The sequence below is a fragment of the Uloborus diversus genome, chromosome 4 (genome assembly GCF_026930045.1).
Source record: "Uloborus diversus isolate 005 chromosome 4, Udiv.v.3.1, whole genome shotgun sequence".
Taxonomy (NCBI): Eukaryota; Metazoa; Arthropoda; class Arachnida; order Araneae; family Uloboridae; genus Uloborus; species Uloborus diversus.
Window position 1 is genome coordinate 48,203,291 of NC_072734.1, and position 12,954 is coordinate 48,216,244.

At 34.6% G+C, this 12,954-nt stretch overlaps 1 protein-coding gene across 1 annotated transcript in view; it reads right to left on the reverse strand.

The window, feature by feature from the left end:
• LOC129221097 (tumor protein p53-inducible protein 11-like) overlaps positions 1 to 12,954 on the reverse strand; it is a 65,818-nt gene that overhangs the window by 52,678 nt on the left and 186 nt on the right. The gene's annotated exons all lie outside the window — the stretch shown is intronic.

Here is a 12,954-nt window from a genome sequence, read left to right on the forward strand (position 1 = left end):
TACTTGAGGGATTTCACCCCAAAAAGGTTAGTCTTTTGTACTTAATTTTAGTCAGTATTTAGCTATAACTTAATTTGTCAAAATTTAGATTAAGTTTCTTAATTTAACGTATAGCTGTCCATTTGAATGTATCGTTCGAAAAGGATAAAGACTAAAATAAATGATATCGATTTTGTTAAAGAAATTAGTTGTTAAAGTAAAATATTATTGGGAAAATGAAATAGCCAAAGTGATTCTAATTCATGAAGGTTGAAAATTTTGTTTTATTCTAACAAGAGTGCTTGTATGAAAAAAAAAAATAATAAAGTAAAACACTATGCGATAAAATGACTAAGTTAAATACTAATCAAAAAAATAATTAATAGAGTTGATTAAATAAAATGTGATAAATTAAATGAAACTCTTGAAAAGCATATAAAGTGATGAAATGTAACTTGAGTGCGAAATTTGCTTACTGGAAAAAAATTAAATAAGTTGATTTTTAAAATCCATGAAAATTTCTTAATGATAAGTGTTTATTAATGCTAAGAGTAAATTGATTCCAAGTTTTGAAATGAATTTCAGTAGAAGTTATTTTTCGGTAAGTCTATTTTTAAAATTTGCTGACATGAAGTTTTGATACTCGACTTATAATTTTAACATTTCTTGGGTACTTCATTGATGTTTAACATTTTTGTGTTATGTGTTTTATTTTACCGTAGGTAAAAATAATTAAATAAAAGTGAAATTTATAAATTGTAATGAAAATTCTGTTAATGAAATTGGTTGGTTGTAAAGTAATATTTTGGAAAAGCTGTAATGAATGATAAATAGTAAAACGCAGTAAGTAAAATAGTAAAGTATGGTAAAGTAAAATAAAATATTCAGAGGGGATTTAATTCATGAAAGTTGAAAATTTTGTTTTATTCCATCAAGAGTGTTTGCATGAAAAAAAAAATAAAGAAAGGAAAATATGATTAACTTAAATATCGATGATAAAAAATAATTATTAGAGTTAATTAAATGAAATGCGATAAATTAAGTGAAACTCATGAAAAGCATATGTAGTGATAAAATATAACTTGAGTGGGAAATTTGGTTACAGTAAAAAATTATTTAAGAAGATAATTTTTTAAAATTCATGAAAATATTTGATAGTGATAAGTGTTAATTAATACGAAAAGTAAATTGATTGTAGATTTTCGAAAATTAAATGGATAAATGTATAAAAATAATAACGTATGTGATAATTTAAAATATTAACAATGAAAAAAGAATCAAAGACGATTAAATGAATCTAAATCGTAAATGAGTTGCTATTTTAGTAAACTCAAACTAGAGTGAAAAGCATTTTAGTAGGAACATGTTAAAATCTCTTGTGCTAAGAAAAATAAATAACTTTTAAGCATAATTTTGTAACTGGAATAAATGTATGATAAAATGATTAAGTTAAGTATTAATGAAAAAGTAATTATTATAGTTAATTAAATGGAATGTGATAAATTCAATGAAACTCTTGAAACATATATGCAGTGTTGGAATGTAACTTGAGTGCGCAATTTGCTTACTGGAAAAAATTAATTAAGTTGATTTTTTTAAAATCTGAGAAAATTTGTTAATGATAAGTGTTAATTACTACTACGAGTAAATTGATTGCAAGTTTGACATGATTGCAAAAATTGAAGACATGATAACGTTTTGAAAAATTTGAAGGTTCGATTCCTGTCACTACTTGTGAAAAATTTCTAAGTTTAAAAATATCGGGAAAAAAAAAAAACGATAAAGTAAAAACAAGCGAGAAAATGATCAAACTCTAAAATATACTAAAAAAAAAAAAAATCGAAATCACGAAAAAATAATCTAAGTCTGAAATGCTTGAAATTAGTTAAAGACTAAAAAGTTAAGAAAATAGTTAAAGACTGAAAATAATTGAAAAACGCTAAAATAGTGAAAAAAAAAAAAATCAAAGTGCTAAATGACAGGAAAAAACGTTAAAGTTCAAAATGTGTGAAAGAATATTTAAGTTAATTATTTCTTTGAAAATTTAACAAGTAAGAAAAAATATTTTGTTGTATGAAAGTCAAAAAAAATTAGTTAAGAAAATTATTTCTTCGAAATTTTTACAAGTTAGAAAAATTATTTGTAAATTTGACAAAGAAAAAAGAAAATTTAACAAGTTAGAAAAAATAAAAAGGATAAAGTTTGAAATGCATGAAAAAGAAAATCAAAGTTTAAAATATATTTCAAGTCCACAAAGCATTGAAATAAATCTAAAATCTCGAATGGGTTGTATTTAAATAAATCTTTACTTAAGTGAAAACTTTGTTATTATGAAAAATAATAATAATAATGATGATAGTTTCAATTATGAGCTGAAATTCAGTTAATGATATGCCATGATTAGTACTAAAGAGTAAATTAACTGATGGTTTTAAAATTAATTTAATTGTAATATTCGTTGTCATGGTACAGATTCACATTAAGACTGAAAGAGTAATGAAAAATATAGCATAGTGGTTAGCATACGTTTTTGCTAACTCAAAGTTTGGGTGTTCGATTCCCAACTTCAACACTCTGTAAAAATAAAAATAATTAAATTCGTAGAAATAAAAAAATAAAAATAAACCTCTCAATAGATGGCGCCATGAACGTTAAACACCGCATAAGTTAAAGCATAGCAACAGGTGTTGCCAACCGAAAACTAAAAACTCTGGTTGTCATGACAACAAGTGTTGCCATTCCAAAACCGAAACTCAAACAAGTGTTGCCATCCAAAAAGTAAAAACTTTGTGGATACCATGACAACAAGTTCAAAATATTCTAAGTCCGAAAACGCGGGAAAAACCCTCGTCACCTTCTACGGGTTCTCGCGGCGGCCCCGGTCGTGGGGAGGGTCAACCCCAAGGTCGGGAGGGGGTGGGGAGGAAGTGGAGGAGGCGGTGGGAGGAAGAGTGGGAGGGGGAGGCGCAATCGGGGAGATGGACGGCGCAGCTGGCTGCGGGCTGCGCCGGCTGTCGCAGAACTGTCCTTTTTCCCCTACTTATCAGGATCTCTGTGACGCGCATAGCGCCTAGACCGTTCGGCCTGTTTTCATGTGATTTGGCAAACAATTAGTTTGTAGTGGAGGTGTGCACCTTTAAGCGATTTTTGGAAAATTCGATTTTTTCTTTTTCTATTCCAATTTTAAGAACATTTTCCCGAGCAAAATTATAAGATGGATGAGTAAATTACCAAGCTATCATAACGTGGAACCGTAACGTGGGCAAGCCAATTGGCATCATGCATTATTTAAATATACAGGGGAACCAAAAGACCTTTTAATTTTCTACTACGGGCAAAGCCGTGCGGGTGCCACTAGTCATAAATACCAGCGCCTGACCGAAAGATAAGAAATAGCCAAATTTTTTTTCTACTTGCATTTACTACTCTGCTTCTGTATGTACATTTAAACTATGATTTTTTGTATATATTTATCCAAGAATATTCTTCATCACACTTATTTTTACCTGTTTCACGTATCAACTATTTACTCACGTAAAACATTAATGCGAATTCCGTAGCATAACATTCCGCGAAATGCGAATTCCATAAAGTTGAGCAAAGCTAAACCAACGCTGTGTGATACAAACAATGTAACCACTACTTCTTGACGCGAATCTAGATTCGAAAAAAATTCTTTTTTCCCCTAGGTTTTTTTCCCCCAGGTTTTCCCCAAGAAAAAATTTTTCCCTCAAAGAATTCCCCTCAAAACTCATTTCCCCAAAATTTCCCCAGAGAGCACCAGCTTTCCCCAAAAATGGGGAAATTGCCCCCAATCTGGCAACACTGATCTCCGATGCTAATTTTTACCGACGAAAACTAACTTTAATCGCATAACGTTGTTTCAACTACGCTTTCGTTTTGACAACTGGTTGCGTCCTGTAGGCGCCCGCCAACATGCTTCAGTTCAATCACGTGATACTCAGGAACAAGAGTCTGTACACGCTAACTATCGGTAGCTTTTGTTAATACAGACAGGAGACAGTTTTTATGCCAAAGAAATTAACATTCCGATAAGTAGTTTCGTTGCATTAAAATTAGTTTTATTACTTATTGAACAGCCTACGTATATTATCAAATTTATGCGAAAAAGGAACTTAAACTTGGAAAATAAAAAGAACAAAATCAAATTTTCGAAAAAAATGCTTCGAGGTGCACACTCCTACGCTACAAACTAATTTTATCCCAAATTTCATGAAAATCGGCAGGACAGTCCAGGCACAATGCGCGTCACAGACTTCCCGACATCTAGACAAACTTTCAGCTTCATTATTAGTAAAGCAGTTGAGTAACTCAGTGAGTTAGAAATCAATGAAGGAGTATTGAGAGAATAGTTGCAATATACAGTTGAACCTCCGTACATCGAAGTAACAAATTGCCGAAAAAAAATTCGTTCTATAGAAACGATCTTAGTTTATCATAAAAATCTCCTCAAAACATTAAAGTTAAAGTTAATTTTCGTGTATGAAACCCTATATCTAGTTTATACGAGCATCAGATTAAATGTAAGTAAATAATTTTAAAAAAAATTAAATGTGAAACATTTACTGAGCACTGCATTGTTTCTAAAAAAAAAACAAATGTAATGTCGTTTCATGTTTTTGAGGGAAAGTTTTCCGTACGTTTCAGTACTTTTATTATGGCTTTCTGATTTATCATAACAGCAGACACTCTGCTTGCGTAAGTACTAAATTTATTAGAAATGACATTTTTGCGCCTTGAGACATCTTCATTCTTCGGCAATTCGACTTCATCCGCAACATTAGGAGATTTTCGTTTTGACGATGGTAATTGAGGGAAAAATAAAAAATCAATCTACTTAACTTGAATGATTTTCACTGAAGCTAAAAAGACTAGGAATGATAATCAACAGACAAAAGGGATACCTTGAAACTGATTTCACTGTATTACTGGTTGCAACTAAGATTTTAAATATACTTCAGCGAATTTAAGAATTCCAGAACGGAACAACGACCTATCTACACACCCCTCAACACAAGATTCCTTATGAGTTTCGGTAGCAGCCTTAAGTGAACATAATGGGTTTGTTTCGCTTAGTCAAAAACAATACTTTTAGTCGATGAAATTAATAGAATAAGCGAAGAAAATAACATGGACCCAGAAAATACTTTCATTTTCCCAGCAGTTTTTTTTAAATTAATTTTTAAAATGTCCGATTTTTCAAACAAGGCGTGGTCTTGATGACGTCACAAATGATGCACTTTGTGCCGCATCTTTCTACTACGTTTCCACGTTATGATAATCAAGCAGCGAATTAAAATTGCGCTCTACGCTTGCTACCAACCACATCGTTCGTTGCCAATACATGTGAAGAAAGATGCGAATTAAATATTTTGCTCTGTGAATGGCAACACTGAATGGCAAATTTGTGATGTCATCGGCAGAAGCCGTAAACAATAAAAGCCCTCCAGTTTAAGAAATTTTTAAAAAATATTAAACGTAAACAAATTTATCAAAAAATGGTCAGATCCTATGTTTTTAAGCATGCTCTTTCAGAAAAAAAATACATTTAAAATTTTGGAAACGACCCCATTTCTCCCCTAATCTTCATTTTTCATGAGATAAACAGTTGCAAGAGGAAAAAATATCTACGAATGTCTCGAAACATTTTTCGATATATAGAAACAATTTTTCTATGCAGCGTACATAAAAGTTTGCTAGGAATTTGATATATAGAAAATTTCGATGTATGGAAGTTCGATACATGAAGATTCGACTGTATATCGTACTTGATATTTCTCTGCCGAAGTTTCAATACTCACATCTCTCGTCATCAATATTTTTTTGCCTTTTCATCCGTTACTTTTGTGTAGTCTTTCTCATGAATAATATCTTTGAATATAATGTGGTGTGTGTGTATACTTTTATTATCTATTCAGAATGTCCATAACCCATAGAAAATATCGAGCTGTCACTTACTACCATAGAAATTCTATAAAACTGACACTAAGCGACAAAAAAGCAATGAAAAAAAAACATTATTTGTTAACTTCTAGATGGCTGACACAGGAGACAGATATTCAATCCCTAGGTAACACTGCGAATAATACATACATATCTGATTTTTATAGCGTAGATATGCGGAAGACTTTTAAATAATCTTTTGCCAACAAAGCAGTTTCTATTGTTTTTCGATCCAGTTATTGTGTAAGGAAAATAAACGATAAATAGTTTGTTTATATTTACAAGAATTCCCCACTGCATTGTATTGTAATTGTTAGCATTACTTTTATTCAAGAATAGTGGTACCCGCACGGCTTTGCCCGTAGTAGAAAATTAAAAGGTCCTTTGGTTCGCCAGTATATTTACAAATAATAGATAACGAATTTCTTGCCAATTTGCTATGTTCATTTGCTTGCCCATGTTACTGTTCCAAGTTATGATAATTTGGTAATTTACTCGTCTACGTTGTGATAATTTGCTCGGTAAAATTTTCTTAAAATTAAAATAGAAAAGAAAGCAAAATCGAATTTTCAAAAATCGTTTCGATGTGCGCACTCCCATGATATAAACTAATTCTGTGCCAAATTTCATAAAAATCGGGCGAACGGTCTAGGCGCTATGCGCGTCACAGAGATCCTGACAGACAGAGATCCAGACAGACTTTCAGCGTTAAAAGATCAAGATTTATTAGTTAACAAGTAAATATGTTTATGAATTTTTCGCAAGAAAAATTAGCTTTTTGTTTTGCAATACAGGAATATTGGTTGACTTTTGTGTCATTCGACCACAATATGTCAGAATGAGAACCGAATCGGTGACAAACATTGTTGAGTAAGGGAATTGTTGAGTAAAGTGAAATGGTAGTCTTTTCAGTTTCCAGTGCCACCGTTCAATAAAAGTTTTAACCATGCTCTTAAATGATTCTAGTCAAAAATTTTATAATTCTGAAAATCAATATGCATTGTTAAAAGACTCACTATCAAATTTGATACACATATTGTAAGATTCGTTGGTTTATCACAAATATTTTTTGTTTTTGTAAGGTTGTTTTTGTAGCGAGGATTGTCGAATTCATAGAGGAAAGAGAAAGTGTGCGATCCTTTCGAGTCAGTTTGAAATTTGTGAATGGCAAGTGTTCCATTTTTTGCCATGAAGGTACGTGTTTGAAATTCTCTAACTTTTGATTGGTTGAATAAAATGTAACAAAGTAGCATATCAAATTGAATTAAATTTAAAGATATACAACTTTGTCACTGACAATCTTTATGAATACTGATCCTTGGAGGCACTCAGAGCAAATGTTTGACGAAAAGATAGAATTTCTTTGAAACTCATCGATTTTTCATGACATATACCCTGAAAATTATTGAAAACTTGACAAATATGTGTAGAAACGGTTCTATAGGAACTTTATTTAGCTTGAACTTTTATTTTTAACTCATTTTTTCCACCCTTTCCGACGCATATTTAAAAAACCCAAAATTTGCTTCCCCCCTTCCTCCCATCTTTAGCTCACTCCCCAGGGTCGGGGACTTTTAGCATATTTACTTACGAACTACCCCTAACAATGTTCTGAAGTCAAAAATTATCGCACATTCCATGCACGCTCCAATGTGCTCATTGACTGGACTACATGTAGATAATGCACAAATAAGCAATGAATTGCATATAAGTGTTTCAGGATTTCTAGGAACCTCTTTTTCAATTCAGAAAAATGCGAGCTTTGGTATAAAAATCATCAGAGAAGAGGTCAGATTGTTTTTATTCTGCATCAGTTATACTGCAAGTCATTTTTGAAATAGACAGTTACTATGCATAGAAAACACAAAAACATAAATTTTTAAAACACAGTTCAAGCTTTTTTTGAAACGCTTTTTTGAACTACTAGAAAGAATATCTATCATACCGATAGAAGAAAAAAAAAAAAAGCTTGCACTTTTGACATGCTTTTAGCCATGAGTTCCCGAAATGGGTGCCGCAGGAGGAGGCAAAGGGTGTTTCGAGGAGCCTATGTAGTGAATATAACAAACAGAATAGGCTGTCGTGAGAAAATTCTAATTCTTTAAAGGGTGCGGCGAATCGGAAACGTTTCGGAACTCCTATTTTAAGCCAATATTTAATTAAATTTCTTTGATTAACATCTAACACTTAAAAAAATACTTTTTTAGACACATTTCTATTCATTCCAGACAAGAACTTATTAAATGAATACATTCCATGCATACGATAAGAACAAAAGTATTTGTGTTTTAAAAAATTTCATACTTTCATAAACGTGTTTCTTGGACTTTCCAATCATTGCATAGAAAGGAACACATTAAAAAATGTAGTTGAAAAAATACTTTTTGTTTCCATAATAAGACCATTTTTGCCGAAATACTTAAAGTAGAATTAAAATCCTTTTCGTGTTTGAAAATAAAATAAATAAAAAAATGAAAAATTAAATAAAGTAAATAACTAAAAAACAAAAAAAAAAAATGTTTTACATGCGTTAGCACTTTTTCATTTCTTTGAGAACAGAAATGAGTTAAAAATAAAAGTTCAAGCTAAATAAAGTTCCTATAGAACCGTTTCTACACAAATTTGTCAAGTTTTCAATTATTTTCAGGGTATATGTCATGAAAAATCGATGAGTTTCAAAGAAATTCTGTCTCAAAGAAATTCTGTTTTGAATCTATAACATTCGTATGTTAAGGTTACGAAAAAACCAGGACTAGAATAAAGCTTGGTATACATCCCGACTTCTTAACTGTCAGACGTACCAAAATAATATTTTCTTTTTCCACCTATACTAAAAGCTAAGCAGAAGGTGCGCGAATCATAATTTATCTGTCAGGTAAAATTTTTAACTGAATTAAAATATGCGACAAATATTTAACATTCCCCTAGGACAGGAAGTTCTCTTTCGAAAACTGCTATTTTTATGTCCATCTGCGGTATCTATGGAAACGAAAGAGCCGTTACGGCTTAAATTGTTTCGTTGCCATAGTTACATATCAATCTTGTGAATCTTATAAGGAAGACATATCGAAAACAAGACCACACTAATTCAATATTTTGTTGTGTTTCCTTCTGCAGTACTGATAAATGTTTCATTTGACCTTCGTTAGAACTTTTAGTGCAATAAGATGTGTTTTGCAGCTGTTGCCACAACCAAGAAAATCTTTTTTCATGTATTTTTTAATTAACATATGAACTTTTTATTTAATTGCTCAATCCAATTACACAAAAAGTACTTTGACGCATATATTTGCACTTTATTCCCGAAAATTTTAATTTTGGTTTTAGTGTCCATTTGTTAGACTTTACGGTTGCATCCGCAACACGTACAAATAATTATTTTTCTGTGAAATATTTTTTTGAAATTCGATACTTTTTCTTGTAATACATAATGGTTCCATATTTTGGAATACAGAAAAATTTAAGCCAAAGTTTGAAATCCTGGAAATGCAAATATATGAGCAAAAATGCCACATCTGAGTACAGCATCGAGCACAGTGCAAGAGATTTAGCGCATATCAAACGGTGAATTTGATTTTTAAAAAATCAAATTTCACTGTTTTCGGCAGAAGATGTATTCGGATCATAGCATTTTGTTGTAAAAGCAGTAGTTTTTAAAACGTAAGAATATTTAAAATGACAACAGGCAAGTGATGTAATGGACACTAAGACATTTTTGCACATTAAAATGCACGCCCAAGTTAAGGCTGTCTGTTTGTCTCATTTGGAAGCGCGAGGCTTGCTTACCGATTACCCCCGCGTAAAATGGAACTCTGCGTTCGAGGAGGTTGGGCGAAGTGCCTTCTCCTGAAAAACGGATAATACACTGCTCGACATTGAAAATGCAACACTAAGGAGGAATGTTCAGAAATTTATGCAAATTTCAGAGCAGACGTACGTCGTTGAGTTGTGTAAATGATGTGAAATGCGCACCTCTCCGACGCACGCGAAGTAAGATATAAGGGAGTGAACTTGCAGAATGGGCAATATTCGTGTCGTTATTTCTGACTGGAGAATTATCGAAGAAATTTTGTTTTTGTCTTAGAGGATACGGAGGTTGGTCCGTACGTCAAGTCGCAGCTGATACCTACATGGATGCAAGCACGGTACATCGGTTGTACCGAAGATGGATGGAACAACGAAATGTGGCAAGATTGAGGGGTGCAGGGGCAGCAAGAGTGACGTCAGAACGCGTGGATCAACGCATCCACCGACAAGCTGTAGCAGACCCACAAGTCACTTGTTCTTCGACTCTGCAGCAGGTGCAAGATACCCTGAATGTTTCCATGTCAACCAGAACCATTTCCCGTCGTTAGGTTGCACGTGGTCTACAATCACGGCATCCGCTAAGAAGACTGCCATTGACCCCACAACATAGACAGTAACGTTTAGTATGGTGCCGGACTAGAGCGACGTAGATGACAGAATGGCGAAATGTCGTGTTCTCAGATGAATCCCGCTTCTGTTAAACCAGTGAAAGTCGCCGCATACGTGCGTGGCGTCGACGTGGAGACAGATCTAATCCGGCAGTAACTGTGGATCGTCCCACCGCACGACAACGTGGCATAATGACTTGGGGCGCGATTGTGTACAATTTCATATCACCTCTAGTTCGTGTTCAGGGCACTATGACGACCCAACGATACTTGGATAATGTGTTGCGGCCGGTGGCAATCCCATACTTTCAAGGGCTACCTAATGCAATTTTTCAGCAGGACGCCCGACCTCACAGTGCTCGCATCTGCCAACATGCTCTCCAAGGCCCACAGATACTTCCCTGACCACCATACTCTCCTGACCTGTCACCAATCGAACATGTGTGGGATGTGATTGGACGCCGTTTGCAGACTCTGTCCCTGCCTCGTTCAGAAGACGAACTGTGGCAAAAGATTGAAAGGGAATGGACAGTCATCCCTCTGGACACCATACGCATCCTTATTGACTCTATACCTAGACGTGTTTCTTTGTGTATCACTGTCTGCGGTGGTTCTATATCCTACTGAGCCAACGCCGTTCTCCCTCTGTATTCTGCCTATCATTTTGAAATTAAGATCATTTATTATTCCTTGCTGTCTCTGTCTGTTTTCGAAATTTCATCACTTTCTGATCACTCCTTCTTGGTGTTGCATTTTCAATGTCGAGCAGTGTATCAGTCATTTAAGATGACGGTTGTTCTTCAGATGTCCACAACTTATGAGCAGCGAAAAGTTTTGTACGTATCAACGGACAAAAGCCTATAGCAATTCACAGGGGCACCTATACAGTCCAGGCCTTGCCCTAGTGATTTTCACGTTTTCGCTCCACTGAAGAAGTTTCTGGCAGGACAGAGAGTCACATGTGGCGAAGAAGCCAAGAACGTGGTCTGACGGTGGTTCTACAGGCAGCCGGAAGAATTTACCACAGGAGGATCTCTAATTTAGTGCTGTGATGGGACAAACGTCTGAACCGGTGTGGTGACCATGTGGAGAAATAATGTAAGGTACGTAATACACTAAGTATGTATGTAAATACCTGTATGTACCTGTTTTTGGGGAATAAAAAATAGGCGCAAAGACTTTTTGATTTGCCCTCATATTTTGCAGTAAGTTACCGCCCTTTAAGAGGTTTTTCGTCTCCAGCTCAGTTGCTTCCTATTCCAAGCTGATGAGTGCGAAAAAGGACGAAACTGCAGTCCTCGGATAGAATAACTGAGCTGGCGGTTATTTTAAGTATTAATTAAGGTTGTTGACAATTTGCCGAATCGTCAACAAAATTTTCTAAATAAGGAAAGGTTTGGGAGGGGATACAGTGACCTCTCTTGAGCTTCCATCGGGGTGTCTTTGTTTGCATCCTATACGAAAGAACCTTTTTTTTTAAATTCTTCTTCACTCGCAACTAGAAAATATCTCCTCCTTGGTTTATGGCTTCTCAAAAGTAGATAACAGTGCCTCTTTGACTTTTAACCAAAAGACAACAACATCACTGCATTCGCTTCTGGTATCACCTATATGAGGAAATAATAACGCATCTGTACTAACTGCTGCCAATTGCAAGAAGGCATAGCTCGGATATGTGTCTCTTCTTATCAACAGACAATATAGCCCTGTCTGTATTTTCTATCATCCCTAAGGAACCTAAGTTTCCATTGTGTGGCAGAAAGCATGCATAAAATATCGCTTCGTCAATATCTGCCATTTACACAAGGAGCTACCGTGTACCTTCTCCCTTTTATGAACAGATACCCCCCCCCCCCCAGCACCCTTTTCGGTTGTTCTTCTGTCTTCCACAAAGGTACAATTTCGAGAGCTTCAAGTTCCACGCACCAAATGATCCCCGCACCTTCCAATTTTAATTAGTTTTGTCGGTTTTAACTGCTATGGTACGCCGAGGCAAGTGGACCACTGAGATCTCCACAATTTCAGAATTCTACAAAAGGAGAAGGGAAGTCTTCAATACCCTGCACATAAGTAACTGCTAACGACCGACTCCAAGACATTAACACCCACGATTTCACAAGCACCTACTATTGTGGGCATTTGGTTGCATGGGTTTCAGGCCCGCCCCCCTCTGATTCCGAGTTCTGCGTTTTATCCACTAAGCAACCCATTACCCTGGAAGAAAACAAATAAACAGTATTGTCTCCTTGAAATATATTAAACATAAGAAATAAAACCGCATCTATCTGTCTCCTCTCAACCACAGAAAAACCAAACTGTCCTCTTCGGTTCTTTTGTCCCCTCCCCCCAAGGAGAATGTCTAATGATTTGATTTTCAGGCGGAAAATAAGGAGACAGAACTGCTTTTTGAAATATCCTATCCACCACAAAAATTCAAACCAGTGTTGTGTACTATTTAATTCCCACAAATGAATAATGATGCCGTCATAGGTTTTACTATAATCTGCAAGCGTTGAACGGTTTGTACGAATAAGATCACAATGGAGGTCCCTTTGATACACCTGTCACCCTCATCGAGTACCACATGAAACAAACT